Consider the following 16,865-nt stretch of genomic DNA (forward strand, 5'->3'; position numbering starts at 1 on the left):
TTAGAGGGTTCTAAGATAATTTTCCTTTTTTAAATAAATCAAAACCCAACTATTTAAGTGTGAGATGTCTTTCTTTGTATCAATTTTTTTCAAACACTAAGTCTTGGATGTCTTTCTTCGTATCAATTTTTTTTCAAACATTGAGTGTTGTGTTTTGTTCGGTGCCATTATTATTTATTCGGATGAAATTTTTACTTAATTTTTTTTATTTCAAATAATATTTAAGTTATTATTTTTTTAATATATTTTTTTCAAACTACCTAAGCTTATTCAAAGGATTAACTATAACAAAAATTCACAACATTTGAGCACTTTTCCTACGCCTAAAATTGAAATCAACATTCAAAAGACCTGATATTAGTAAAACAAAGATTATATAGCTCTTTAGAGAAGATTATCAAAAAGACAATTAATAAATTTCTTTAAGCTTGTAAGAAATCATATAAACCCTAAACCTATTATTATATATCATGATCCCCTAAAATTAAAATTATTAATTTTGGTTTAGTTATAAGTAATTTTTTTAATATAATATATAAATATAATAAAAATCTAAATCTTCAAAAAGGAAATATCCAATAACATGTATAACTGTCATATGTGGAGTATTTTTGGATGTGTATTCTGTAGTTTTTTTTATACAAGTAAGTGCATGTATATTTTTACACTTGGTCTGAATGATAATTGATAAATTTACTGTGTCAAATTATTTGTGTTAAATATGTAACCATTTATGTTTTATGTATGCAAAGAGACTTGGTATGAACACAATAACCATGAGTGTGCTTCATTTTCAAGAAAAAAATAATGATTCCAGATAAATTGAAACTACTATTTTGTGTTTTTTTAAACCAAATAACTCTAAAAGGTTTAAGCAAATTATAATATGGATGAAACAACTTATGAATGCTTACCTTTGATGATTTTGTTGAATGTTTAATGTTGATTGAATATTATATTTATTAGTTTAGGGAAGTATAAGGTTATTGAGATTATATATATATATCATTTTGTTTTGTGCAACATTTATTGATAAGAAACAATGCTAAATGCTAAAGTTTGTCGCAAAAGAAATTGTAACTTGAGTTGTAAAGTTAGCGACATCTATTATGCGACTGATTTGTGAAATGTCACCAATTTTATGGATAAGGTTACTTTCGCTACTAAACAAGTTGTAAAGTGTCACTTTAAATGAAAATTTAGTTGCAAACACAAGTGTCGCATTTTAGACTTATTTTGTAGTGAGTGCCCTACATGAGAAAAGAGTTTTAGAAGCGACACAATCCCTCAAAATCTTCTCCCAACTTGAGCATCCAAAATACTCTTCACACTACAATTAATGATAACAAAAAAGATAAACGTAAACAAGCAAAAATATAATTTATCTGATCCATCTCTCACTCATCCCCATTTGTAACATAACTTTTAATTGAAAATCTTACTTAACGTAATTATCATAACAATTTTTATGTATATTTTGAAAAAGACGTCATTTGACCTAAAATAATTAGTCGATTCAATGCAGTCGTTAGAGATAAAAGAAATAGTATTAAAAATTTGTCAAACTTTGAAAAAAAGTTATGAATTCGCTAAAAATAACATAATTATCATATAAATATTTTAAAATAATCTTATAGATAGACGAAATCAAACAAATTTTGATGTCTTTAAATGGATTAAATTCAGAATATTTACTCAATCTAAGTAACAATGTTGTAACATTCTTTATATATATATATATATATTATATTTTTTTTATTTTGACAATAAACTTGAGTTTAGTTGGATCCAATTAAAACGAAAGTTGTCTAACTAAACTAAAGGTTAAGAAAATGTTGTAACTTAATTTTTTTTATACTTTAACATCATTCTTTAAACTTTCTCTTAAATTTCCTTTTATTTAGTTTTTCATTTTTATTTCATTCTATACTTGTGAAGAGTTAGTAAGAGTGAGAAATTACTAATATTATAGATATATCAAAAATACTGTACCGCAATATATCGAAAATATCAATTTTTAAGGTATACCGAAAAAATGTAGGGTATGGTAACGATACCGAAATTATTTATACAGTAAATGTATGAGTTTTTCAAAATTTTGGTATGTCGAGATATATCGAAATAGTATTTATAATTTATAAGAAAATAAATACATTTAATATTAATTTAATTATAAGAACATAAATTTTAAAATAAAATAAAATTATAATTATACTATAATATTATTCAATATATGTCATCTTAGACGATAAGATTGAAAAAAAATCACTAAACAAACTTTCTATTTCTTGGAGCGATGAAAATGAGTACAATTATTTGTAATGTCATCCTCAATGATTGCTAGTGAGTCTATTTTTTTTTTAGTTTGGGTAAAAAGATAGTTCATCTTTTTTGGATCAATTTGTGTTTTAAAATGGTGGAGGGATTGGTGTGCACAAATGATTGGCTAAAAAGAGATGAATTCAACTTAGGATAAGATCCTACATGTGATAAACTTAAATTGTTCATTGAAAATGAATAAATAAAAAAGAGCGAGAGATTTTTATTATTTAAGTCTAAATTAACTAATATTTATTATTATTATTATTATTATTATTATTATTATTATTATTATTATTATCTAACATGAATTGTATCATCTATTTATAAAAAAAAAATTACAGATATAAATGGTATTGAAGATCGTTCTGAATCTCTCGTATTCACTTTAGTCAAACTTAAAAAATAAAGACTATACTTATGTTTATTCTTGATAATTTTAATTTTTGTAACTAAATTTAATTTTTAGTATTTTCTAGTTTTTAAAGATGTTGAATTTTAAAAAAGAATATTTTATTTTATGATAAATATCTTTAATTTTTTATTTTGTGTAACGTTTATGTAGTAACTATATTAAATAGATTTTTTTTAAAGTTATTATATTTTAGATATGAAAGGTATAATACTGATACCATACCAAAAGTAAGGTATACTAAAATGAATGTAAGGTAAAAGTATGGATTTTTCTATACCGAAACTTTTAGTAAGGTATAAGATATGAATAAAAAATTAAGATATATCGTACCGATCTACCCTTAAAAGTTAGCTAGAAATTAATAAAGTAGTATACACGAATTATACCGAAACTTTTGGTAAGGTATAAGATATGAATAAAAAATTAAGGTATAAAATTAAGATAAAAAATTTTAAACGCTAGAAGGAGGGGTTGAACCTCCGACCTTGTGGTTAACAGCCACACGCTCTAACCAACTGAGCTATTCCAGCTTTATGTTTTTGAAATAAAAGATGACAAATATTAAAGATATATTTGATTGGATCATTAATAATTTGTCTTAATTAAATTAATGATTTTTTAGACCGTTCTTAAACAATTAAAACTGTTAAGTTTCTAAATTAAATAAATTTCTTAATAACACAACATCTCCATTATTAATCACGTTCATTGTTTCATTTTCTAAAGTGTTATTCTCCCAGTTCCTAGAAATCTTGCATAAAAAACCTCTATTTACTCTTATTCTTTACTCATCTTTACGTAGTTATCTTTCTTCATCCACGTGACCATTCTTCTTTTCCCATCTTTTATCTCATTGTCGATCTCTCCACAATCACCATTTTCTCTGATTCTTCCACCTCTAACTTTCACCTTTTATTTTCATTGTCTCTTCTTTCTTTCCCAACCCAACCGCAAATCCTACCTCTACCTTGGGTATCACCCCGACCACGGATCCAATTCCATACGCATCGTTGTTGAAGATCAAATAATAACGCACTTTGTTGAAGATCATCAAAAGAACAAATTCATTTGAGTTTCTAAACAATGAGTGTTGAAGTAGAGTAAGTCAAACAAATCAATGAAACAGTATCGAAATAATCGCTACAAAATATTTTAAGCGGTAGTTGAAATTATCATTAACCGAGGGTTGTTAAGTAACATCAGAAAAGGTCACGCCAAATAATAATTGATCATCTACATATATGGATGAAACAATAAGAAACTTGTATAAATAATGAGAGAATATTTGTAAGAAGGTCTCCATATAAAAGACAAAATCAAATAACTCATTATTTAAAATATGAAAAACAATTCTATATCCGATAATTTTTTTCTCATTTAATGCTAAAAAGGGGATAAATTAAAAATTGAGAAAACATCACCAACACAATCGGAGGGTGTTAACATCAAATAACCACCAAAGATTAAGAGTATTATTCAAATAATAAAAATTCGAGATGACAAATTCGACCCGACTTAATAAGATGTTACACCGAACAAAACATAAAAATAACATAAATGAGACATGCATGGTACAAGAGATTGGTTGATTATATTCATACAATTAGGATCTCCCACTGTGATGAAAAATTATCACCCTAAGAATGAAAGAGTAATAATAGAAACCATAGTAGAATGCAGAACAATATCGTAAAAGTAAGAAAGAACGACACAATAATCTTACCTAAGTTCGGACCAACAATGTCATATGTCATACTTTCAGAAAATCGACCCAATAGAGTTATAATTTGGATTACAAACTCTAACTCTCTCACTTTGTTCTAGGTTTTAGTCTCACACTCTTTTCGTTTAGAATTCATAATTAGGGTAAAGATCATGTGATATCTTTGACATCTCCACCATTATATTATCTCTTAGCGATTTAGTTAACATTCCATTATAATACGATTTGATTGACATCTTCATCATTATGTGATTTAATTCCTTTTTGAATCAAATAAATAATCGCACATATCTTCCTTCCCCTTTTTGTACCTAACATTGAGGCACACCAAATCGGGTCTCAAATTCCTAGGCCCAATTCCACAAATTTTCTACATTACCTCTATGTCTATTGTCAAACGAATGATCCTGATCACTAAGAACACCCTAGAATCGATCCTCCTACTTCTTCAATTACGTTCTAACCTTTGTGACGTTAATCAAGTCGCAACATTTCCGAAACTTGATTCCCGTCACCACCTTCATAGCCATATCTGTGGGATTATCATATGTGTGAATATTATCCACAACTATCGCTCCACTCTCGATGACATCTCGAATGTAGTGATGTCGAATGTCGATATGCTTTGTGCGCTCGTGAAACATCAAGTTCTTAGACAAGTGTATGGCGCTTTGGTTATTGTAAAACAACTCCACTTTATCGTTCTTCACCCCAAATGTGACCACGAGAACCTTCAACCAAAGTGCCTCCTTGACGCCCTCCATCACAACGATATACTCGGCCTCCATTATTGAAAGGGCAACTATAGATTGTAATTGTGCCTTTCAACTTACTGAGCATCCAAATAGGGTAAACACATATCCCGTTAGGGATATTCTCTTGTCCAAGTCACCTACAAAATTTGCATCAACATTTCCTCTCAACTTATCATCACCTATACCCACCTGTTTAATACAAACACCGACATCTAAGGATCCCTAATGTAACGGAGAACCCACTTAGTCGCCTCCCAATGTTCTTTCCCTAGGTTCTCCATAAAGTAACTAACAAGACTAACAATGTGAGCAAGATTGGGTCGCATACATACCATGGCATACAATTGGCTTCCGACGACACTCGCATATGGTGTGTTTGTCATTCTCACATTTTCCTCGATATTTAATGATACATTTGAGAAAAGTTTGAAATGAGTAGCTAATAGAATTTTAATGACCTTAGTGTCAAACATCCCGAACTTGACGACCATTTTTCGGAGGTGGTCACTTTGAGATACGAACATGGATCCTTTCTTCCGATCCCGCTCAATCACCATCCTCAAAATTTTCTTTGTCGATCCCATATCCTTCATCTCGAACTCACTCCTTAATAAAATTTTGACCTTACGAACCTCTTCCTTGTTTCCCAATGCAATCAACATATCCTCCACATATAATATTAGGAAGACCCCACAACCAATAACCCACTTGACATAGACACAACTATCAAAATTGATCCTCACGAAATCTTTACGAACTATGAACTCATCAAAGTGAAAATACCATTATATTGGGGATTGTTTCAAACTATAAAACGAGCGTTTAAGGAGACATACATTGGTTTGACGAACCCCTCAGGTTGCGTCATGAAGCTCTTCTCCTCCAAGTTCCCATAAAGAAATGACGTCTTCACATCCATTTGCTCGAGCCCCAAGTCAAACTGATTCAATAGAGCAAGCAACATAAGAAAGGACGGTTGATTCACTACTGGGGAGTAGATCTCGTTAAAGTTGACCCCTTCACATTGTGTGAAACCCTTAACTATCAATCTCATCTTAAACCTTGGCTTGTTACTACCTCTACACTTTTTTGCACTTGAAAACACACTTTGAACCAGCTACACGCTGATTCTTGAGTTTGTCCACCAATTCCCATGTCTTTTTTTGTCAAGTGATGCCATCTCCTCCTCCATAGCGCGCTTCCATTCGGTTCTCTTCTTGCTCTCCATAGTTTCTCTAAACGATCTCGGTTCTAAATCTTGTACTTTATTTGTCATAAGGAATGCAAAAGCCGCCAAATCGGAGTAACCAAATCTCTTCGGAGCTTAGATTGTCCTACTATCTCTATCTCGCGCTAACTAGTAAGAGCTAAGCTTCCCTTCTAGATCCGTATCTTCCTCCTCTACCTGACTGTCTATTTCATCCTCTTCACTAGCCTTTCCCGTGTCTACCGATTCTTTAGTAATCCCTCCTAGAAACTTTACCTCAAATTCGCTCTTCTCTCTAGCAACTTCGCCAACTTCGACTAATTGTGTTGCTCCATAGTAGGACTTAGTTTCCCTAAAGACCACATCATGGTTAGTGATGTTCTTGGTTGTCTCCCTATACTTGCAAAACAGTTTCCAACCCTTTACTCACTTAGGGTATCCAACAAACATACACTTTTTCTCTCACGGATCAAGCTTTCCATCTCGTTTGTGCATGTAAGTCACACACCCAAATACCTTCAATATGTCAAGTTTCAGAGGAGTGCCATTTCAAACTTCTTTCAGTAACTTGCATTCCAATGATGTTAATGGACAATGCTTGGTATGATAAGTCACATGGAGTTGTAGTCCTCGCCAACCCCCACAAGTCTAAGTGAACATAATTGAGCGTCTCCCGAGTCACCTCAACCGCCCGCCCACCCAAACTTCACCCTCGTAGCTTTACCATATGTGCAATTATCGCAAAAATCCAAATCATCAAGTTTCTCCTTGCCAAAATAACCTTTACTCAACTCCTTCAAACTCCTCTCACTCACGTTTCCCAATCTCTTATGCCATAGACACATGAGTGATACATCTCAAGGCTCAACCACTACCGCCATATCACCAACCAATGTGCTGCCTTACAAGAAGTAAAGACTCTTCTCTCATATGCCTAACCCCTTTGTGACCCCCAATACGTTATTCTCACCCTTCCATGCAATACCAAGTTGGTATAGTGAGCCGAGAGAGATTAAATTCCTATGAAGGTCTAGGAAGTGTCATACGTCCTTCAATACTCTCTCGATTCCATCACGTGTCTTCAAACACACTGTTTCGATCCCCATCATCCTGCAAGACTTGTTGTTACCTAACAAAACCTCACCCACCAAAATATTCTCATATGTCTCGAATCAACTCTTGTTAGATGTCATATGGAACAAACACTCGAAATCCATTATCCAACACTTGTCAGACTAATTAGTTGAGACAACGAGAACATTCGCACATTCATACCCATTCTCGACCTCTTGAACTACCGCCACTTCTTTGCTCTTCTTCCTGTTGGTACTCACATCTAGACAACTCACTTAAAGCGCCCCTCCTTATCACAATTATAACACTTAGTAAATTTTTTTCTGAGAGACTTCAAACGCCTCTTCTTCTTGCTTTTATTGTCTCTGCTCATGGTTCTCTCAAGAACTAAAAGTCCATCTCCACTTACATTGCTTACTACATTATTCTTCTTTTGGTCTTTCGATCTTAATGCACTCATCACATCATTGAGGGTAAGTTCCTCCCTCCCATACTCGATTATGTCTACAAACGTCTCATACGACTTCGGTAAATAATTCAAAAGCATCATCGCCCTATCCTCATCATATTTTTTCCAATGTTTCCCAAATCAAGGAGAATCTCGACATAATCGTCGAGATGCATCTACAAGTCCTTCTCCTCAACCATTATAAAATTGAAAAATCTCTATTTGATGTAGATTTGAGATGACAATGTCTTAGTCATATACAAAGACTCCAACTGAAGTCACAACTTTGTTGCCGCCGTGACACAAACAACCTTTCGCAGCACCTTATAACTAAGACTAAGAATCAAGGTATTATAGGCCCTTTCCAACACCTCTATCTTTTTCTTTGCGTCCATCGAGACTAGTAATTGTAATTCCCCTCTTGTACTTTAGCCTAAGTGTGCCATCATCTTCATCTTCCATAACCCAAAATCTTTCGTCCCATTGAACTTCTCAATATCAACCCTAAAAGTTGACCCATCTCAAATCTTCAAAATAATTGACCAAATAAAAAAAACTCACAAAAAAAATCGAACCGCGATCGCCTTAAACCAATATGGCTCTAATACTAGTTTGTGGTGAAAAAGTATCACTCTAAGAATGAAAACGGAGTAATAGCAAACGTAGTTGAATGTAGAATAATAGCGTAAAAATAAGAAAGAACGAAATAAAGACACAAGAATTTTACCTAGGTTCGGACCAACAATGCATACGTCATGCTTTCCGAGAATCGATTCAATAGAGTTATAATAGAGATTTCAAACTCCAACTCTCTCTATTTGTTCTAAGTTTTAGTCTCACACTCTTCTCGTTTATAATGCATATATATATTTATATATATATTTTTATAATTCATAATTAGGTTAAAGATCATGTGATATCTTTGACATCCCCACCATGATATGATCTCGTGGCGATTTAGTTGACATTTCAATAATAATACGATTTGATTGACATCTTCACCATATTTGATTTTATGTCTTTTTGAATCCAACAAGTAATCGCACATATCTTCCTCCTCCTTTTTGTACCTAACATTGATGCACACCAAATTGGGCCTCAAAACCCTAGGCCCAATTCCACAGCCATAATACTTTAGACCATTTCTTTTCGTCTATTGAAATCTATATCTATGACTTATTTTTATTATACGTGGATGATATCATATTGACTACATCTTAAGATGAAATTCACAAAACTATTATAATCCTTCTTAGCTCGAAATTTTCTTTGAAGGACTTGACAAACTAATATATTTTTTGGGTATGGTCATTACACATCACGCCAATGGTTTATTTTGTCACAAAAAAAGTACGTAGTAAAGATTTGTTGATCGTGCTGACATGTCTTCCTGTAAACTATCACTAACTACCGTTGATACTAAACTAAAGTTTAGTGTTGCATCTAGTACTTTATTTGTAGTTTCGTCTATTTATAGGAATCTTGCAGGGAACTTTAGTTTCTTACTTTGACGTGACACGACATCATTTATGATTTATGTTACGGAAGAAGTGTTTATTCATTAATGACCTAAAAATATGCGCACATGAATGCATTGAAGCGTATAGTGTGCTATATTCATGGTATTCTTGACCATGGTCTCCACCTTTATCCATCATCTATGTCCATCTAGTTTTGTATACCAATGTTGATTGGGATGTATGCCCATATACGAGATGATCAACTTCGAGTTATTGTGTTTTTTGGGGATAATTTAATCTCTTGGTATGCTAAACGATATGCAATCCTATTCCGTTCTAGTGTAGAGACCGAGTACATTAGAGTGGCCAATGTAGATTTTTCAGAATTATGTTGATTGAGGAACCTCTTATTGAAAATTAAGAGTCTAATCGAGAAGGCTATTTTAGTTTATTATGATATTGTTGTGCAATATATCTGACTGGAAAACTAGAAACCCGATTAAGCATGGATGTACTAAGAATATTAAGATAGATATTCATTTTCGCGAAAAGGTGACTCGTGGACAAGTTCGAGTGTTATATGTTCCATCACATTATCAAATTGTCGACATCTTTATCAAAAGTTTTCTGTTGATATTATTTAAAATTTTTTGGGACAGTCTCAATGTTTGAGGACTTCCCACTTCGACCACCGGAGTGTTAGAATATATTTTATTATTTTTATAATATAATATATTATAATATATTTCGGATGTATATTAATATTTTCTGATTAGACAGTATTGTATATATAACTATTTAGTCTATTGAGTTGTGAAAGAATGCATCTCTTTTATATGTTATCATATTTTTTTACTATCAATTAGCTATTAAAAATTCCGAAAAGTCAAAATTGAACACTTGCTGGAAGGCAAGATCGATAAGAATAGACATTCTATGTCTAGAAATCATTAAAATAGTTTGGACTAAGAGAAAACTCAGCTATGCGACATAATATGGATTGCAATAAAATGCAAAGAAAACGATTCAAAGATACCTTGTAATGAGTTTAACTTTCAACAAATTTAAAACCTACTTCTCATTGACCATAATTTGTTAATTTTAACGAGTTGTTGACAAATCTAATTCTCGACGATAAAACTAAATCAAGATAACTCGATGAAGAATAGAATGATGGGGGAATGAAAAATTTGGGATACAACATTTATGCAACTAAAGTATTTAAAAGTTTTATTGAGTTATTTTCTTTCTCACCAACCCAATAAATTCTTCTTCTGATTGTTTTTTTTAAGAATATTGATATATTTTGTTAGTATTCTTACCAACAATGAACTATTATTATTGTATTTTGAAAACGCTTTCAAATACACTAATTTTATTCTTTTATTTACTTTTTTTTAAGAACACAATGCACTTCATTTTTCTATTCTGTTCCCACCAATTAATTGCCTGGGGAGATTTTTGTCATAATTTTGGTCCTTTGCCGAGAATAGTGTCACCATTATCAGTTGCTGGTAAAAGATCGTTCACCATGATTAAAGAGGCTTCTTGCAAACCCCAAACCATGTCATCTTTACATATACTAATATAATTATTATTTTTATAAAGTTGGGATATATAAAGATTTAGTAGATAATAAAATTTAGCTGACAAATAATGTAACATTATATGATTTTAATATATACATACTGTTTACAAAGGTAAAGGGTGTTTATGAGCTGGAAAATATAATTAACTACATGTTTTCCTAATTTAGCATTTAATTAGGCTGGGCCAAAATTTAATATTCACAGCTGATTTAATTTGAATGTTAACAGTATTTTATATGAAATACTAAGTAATTATGATTAAAATAAAATTTTATTATTAAAAATATTTTAATATCAACTAAAAAAAATATAACCAACTTCAATTCACATAAAAAAATAATTTATGTATATTAATATAACTTATTTTATGTTTAAAATTCATCTAATTAAATGATAAAGCCAGAGAGATATTAAGAGACTTGATTTGTCACTCCAAACAATAATAATTTGCACATTCATGTTTCAACAAAATATATATATATATATATATATATATATATATATATATATATATATATATATATATATATATATATATGCAATTCAACTAAAACAAATAATCTTTATAAGATCACAATGTAACTTGATTTAGCAATCAATTTTTTTCTGTACTCAAAGTTTGCAACTAAAAATTAATTTGAAATGAATAACTAACTATTGTTTTAAGATGAATGTTATTCTTGATAGTATATGAAGTAAGTCGACTACAAAAAATAATTTCATTTAGCCACAATTAAAGGAAGTACATGATGAATAATTTTAAAAAACAAATTAAGAAAATTGATAATGTTATATTGTATACAAAGTTCAATAATGAAGTTACAAAAGCACTTACTAGAAGAGTTTGGCTTTAAGTAGTTTCTCATAATTAATCATAGAAAGTGAATACACTACAAACTTGCACTTTTAACAAACCTTATAACAAAGGTTTTGATGAATTAAGTTTATTGACATGGTAAAACACATAAATTTGACTCCCTTTAATTATATTAGAGAGAAAAAATAACTTGTGAGCATATAATGTATTCTCATTGAAATTAGTATGTTCGATAAGTCCCTCACAAAATAAAAGTCATTACATATGTTTTTTTCTTATCATCAATTTTAAGTAAAATATGATAGTCATCCCTCTCCCGGGTTCGAGCTCGTCAGGTGGCAATTTTGGCACATAATTAAATGGTTAAGTGTGTTTGTTGGTTATGTGCTTAGCTCTCCTTGTGGCCACATTTTTAGTCAATATTATGCCCCCAAAACCTAGTTCTAGAGAGATAAAATATTTGGAGATTTTTGGCGAAATTTTACACCAACGTATTCTTGAAATTCTTCTCCAAGAAGGTGCATAACATTCTACTCAGCAATAATAACAAATCAGAAATTCAATCGCATCACCGAAAAAGCATGAAACGTAGTTCGTCGATTGAAACACGATCGGTACGGTCGACACAACAAAATCGACGGTACGATCGGCACGAATGACACGATTCACAGTTCAAACCCAACAAAATAACACTCAAACAACATGCAAATCAACTAATTCACATAGTTATTGTCGTGTGTCGAAGGAGCATTCAAGTTTTCTTCATATATTCTTTAGTCTAAGGAAAAACTTGACCAGAGTTTAGAGTCATCTATAAATTAAGAATAATGACATCTTTCTAAATAGACTTAAGACATGATGATGGTAACCAAGATAATCCATTGCTTAAGATCAACCTTTGTCTAAATCTAATTGAAGCTTATAGTCATCTTTAAGCCAGGATAGTTTAGACACAAAGATAAGATATACACAAGCAAAATAATTTTGAACCCAGAATGCAACTTGTAACGAATTTTCACAAACAAAATGACCCTTAATCAAACAAACAAAATGACCATTCACAAACATTCGAGTAGAGACTATCCTTTGGGATAGGCGCATAGGACATATCGTTACGGTCTTTTCCTAATGCGTAACCAAACACTATGTACGCTTTTAAAAACGTCTGCCTCGAAAAAACGATTTTTTCGGCTTTTAAGAAATAAATATAAAATATAAACATCTCTTTGAAAATTTGGAAATAAAATTAAATCAAATCGGGGAATTGTTTACAAACTAGTTTTTGAATAAAGAGTCGCCACCTATTTTTCTTATAAAATTAGGGAAAATAAATGAATTATTGGCATGTAAAACAATTACGCATTTGAAAAGAGATTCTTTAAGGGTTCGGTGCTTGGTTACATGTGAAAAAAGACTTTGGCGTTATGTCTCACATGCCCATTAAAAAACAACATCTACTTCTAATATTTTGGTTATTTTTAGAAAATGTTTTGCACTTATTTTATCTATTCATTTGTCAATTCTTATTCGATCTAAAATATATAGCCTATACATTAATATTAAATCTAAAGTTAATACTTATTAAATATAATAACGAATAATAATAATAATTACACTAGTAAAAAATTGATTTTTCAGGAGAGCGAAAATCCTCGGAGAAAGAGATAATGCCTTTGGTGATAGTGTTCACCGTGGGTAATAGATGTCCTCGCAGCGTCTCGGTGATACAATTGTCGGTGAAAGAAAAAAGAGTATCTGCGAGAGCATTTGTAGCTCTCGGAAATAAATTATCACCGAAGGTGTATCAATTTTTTTGAGTCACCTCTACAAGTTCCTTCCCCATATATTCACAGAGTTTCCAGACTCATCCTCCAACAATGATTTGATATGGTAAGAAAAATCCAAAGGAGTGTTACTAAGAAGACAGAATTAAGATCCTAATTACAGGCACAATAGCCGATTTAATTAAGCATACAAGAATATAACACATGAAAAATCATGTGTAAATAAAACCTTACAAAAAAAATGATGTCTGTCTAAGAAAATTGTTAATTCAACTTTCACATGTAAAGAGACCAAACAAGAAAGCAACCATTATAAGGCAAATTAGTGATTCTTTTTTCACTAAGGGGCTTAATGACACCATAATCAAACTATCCATTCAATAAGTTTATACACAAGGTGTTCTAGGGTTCCATGTTGCTAAGAAGCGGAAATGAGGATATGAATGGAGCGATAGAAGATCATTGAAAATCAGATAGACATACAATCACATATTTTCACATGATTCAAGACAAAACCTACATGAATTCCTAAGGAAATACAACTTCAATCTTAAAACAAAAATAATCAGTAAAGTGTAGAGAAGAATATTAGACTGATCGAATTCAGATTTTAATTAGCCGGATCTGATCAGGGAAGTCAAACCCTGTTACCATGCCTTATGTTCATCTGTAAGCATGGCGAGAATCTTCTCTTAGCTCCTTCTACGGGCTTGGATGAGGAATGCCAGAATCGGAGAATTAGAAGGGAGATGCGGTGAAAGCGAGAGGAAAAAGAAAGCAAGAAAGAAGAAATGAAGAAGAAAGAAAGGTTAAGGCAAAACAAAGGAATTTTACCAAAATCAGAAACTAATACCTTTCAGTAATAAAAACTATCAGCGAGGGAGTAGTATTGCACTCGATGACTTTAATAAATATCAGCGAGGGAAGAGAGTTATTCTCGGTGAAATAAATATTTCTGAGAGTATTTAAACGCTCATTAAACTATTTAAAATCTTTCTAAATGCATTAAGCTGAAATTAAATTTATAATCATCAACTAAAACTAAACTTGTAGTGAGGATCAAAATTTACAAACTGTGTACATGTCTAGAGGTGTCATGAGTTATACAATTTGGAAGTTAAAAAATATAAATTTCTAGAATTATGAATAGTAAAAAGATCTATTTATGTTTTAACTAAAAATATCATATTTTAATTTTAAATGACCAAAAATTATTAGTTTTTTCTTTCTTAAGAATAATAGTAGGTAATCCTTTTATTGAATAACAATCAAAACATTTTACTGTTTTTTTTTATTTGAATTACTTTAAAATAGTTCACGTTATATAACTGAGACAAGTTTTGTTTACCGAAGAGTCCATCTTGTTGGTTCCAATTTTGAATTTAAGAAAAAAGAGTGAATGTTTCTTTGAAGTTCAAATGATTGATGTGCAATCTTAACTAAGAATGGCTCAAAGAAATCCATAAACTGTCCAATGTTTCTCTTTGAGAAAGAAATGTACACAACTACTTGTCTACTTAATAGGTAAAGTGTTTGTATTATTACCAATATAACAAAATTCATCACTAGCTAGCTAATTTCATGGAGTAGGTCTTATTAATCAAGCTAGGGAATTCTATGTTCGTAGCGTTTTTTTGGTTAATGAACTTAGAAGAAAATAAAAAATCTAGACAGTTGATTGAAAAATGTTTATTAATTGAAAGAAATAATTAATAAAAGGATATATATTAGGCATAACTTAATTGTTTTTGATATAAGATTTAGCAATTCCTTAGATTACTAAAGCATATTATGCATCGGTATTTATGTGTCGGAAAAAATCTCAACTTGATGCTGATGCTGTATAGATCATGTGCTCATAAACTCTTTGGCCAATTTAGATTGAAAGAAATAATAGAGCCAGCAATGAATGCATGTTTTGATTGTTTACATTCAGTTGATTTTGTCATACATCTATATATAATTATTTTGTTTTTCATTTTTACTATATAATTATGTGTTATAAGTTAAAATGTGTTAATATTAGACTCATTTTTGGAGATTGCGACAATATGGTCCATAATAGACTCGTAGCGATTGGACACCATACCAAGCTAAGAGACACTTATTTTTTTTAAATTTAATTATATATAAAATATAATAATAAATAGGAAGAGGATATTCTACGTCACAAACATAACATTAACCAACCAAAGTGCGCCACGTAACTTTTGGTTTTGGAGAAGAAGATTTGGTAAGCGTTTCCATATATATATAAATATATTAGAGATATTTCCCTAGGGTTTCTCCGCCGCTTACTGACCTATGGGGAGAGTCGATCGATCTTCTTCTATTGGATTGTAACGCTATGGTTCCACAAAGTGGAGAAGAATTACTGAGTCGATGAAAATTCACACGTTGCCATGGGTCCTAGCATCCAGGGCTCCATCGATTGGGGAACCCGATTGATATTGGAATTGAAGAGGTAATTTCGTGTTTTATATGCATATTTATGTGGTGGTTGGATCCAATTTGGTGTTCAAGGTAAGAGATCTCCCCCATAACATTTGTCTTTTAAATCAGTTAGAGATGTTGATTCATGAAGATGGGGACTATTTTACTAATTAATTTTGGAAGAATCTGTTTTTTTTTTTTTTTTTTTGATAGTCTGTCATCATGCTACAAAAGAGATAATTGGATATAATTACAAAGGTCTTACTTGATCAATGGTTACAAATGAGTTACTTGGTTAATTGAATTATTGATTACCTAGAGTCTTTGGCTACAGGAGGGATAATTTAGTAATGATAGTTGTTTTTCTACAAAGGGTGCATGTTTATGGGGATAGAAATGTCTTCTTTTCTACATGGCTAAAAAATATAATTGGATACAATTTCAAAAGAGTTAGTTGATAAATATGTTATAAATAGGTTACTTGGTTACTTGAATGTAAAAGGGTTGCTTGGTTATTAAGGATCTTGATTACATAGGGTCTTTGGCTACAAAGGAGTTAATTGAGTTACAAAAGGGTACTTATTTGTTTTCTAAAAAAAGGTACAGGCTTAAGGGTTACAAAGGGACTTCTTGTTATCATGGTTACGAAAGGGGTAATTGAATACAATTACAAAAGAGAGTTAGTTGGTCAATTGGTTACAAATGATTTAACTTGGTTCATTGAATATAGGAGGGTTACATGGATATAATTGTTTTTTCATTAGATAGGGTCTTTGACTGCAAAATTGGTAAAGATCTACTAGTACATAAGATCTACCACCTTCATGATTCATGAGGACTT

At 31.2% G+C, this 16,865-nt stretch overlaps 1 non-coding gene across 1 annotated transcript; it reads right to left on the reverse strand.

Moving 5' to 3' along the window:
* Nucleotides 1-3,190: 3,190 nt before the first annotated feature.
* Nucleotides 3,191-3,264, reverse strand: TRNAN-GUU. The gene has a single exon. It is a non-coding gene; the product is annotated as a tRNA-Asn (tRNA).
* Between the last annotated feature and the right edge of the window lie 13,601 nt (nucleotides 3,265-16,865).

Source organism: Impatiens glandulifera, chromosome 6 (assembly GCF_907164915.1).
Source record: "Impatiens glandulifera chromosome 6, dImpGla2.1, whole genome shotgun sequence".
Taxonomy (NCBI): domain Eukaryota; kingdom Viridiplantae; phylum Streptophyta; class Magnoliopsida; order Ericales; family Balsaminaceae; genus Impatiens; species Impatiens glandulifera.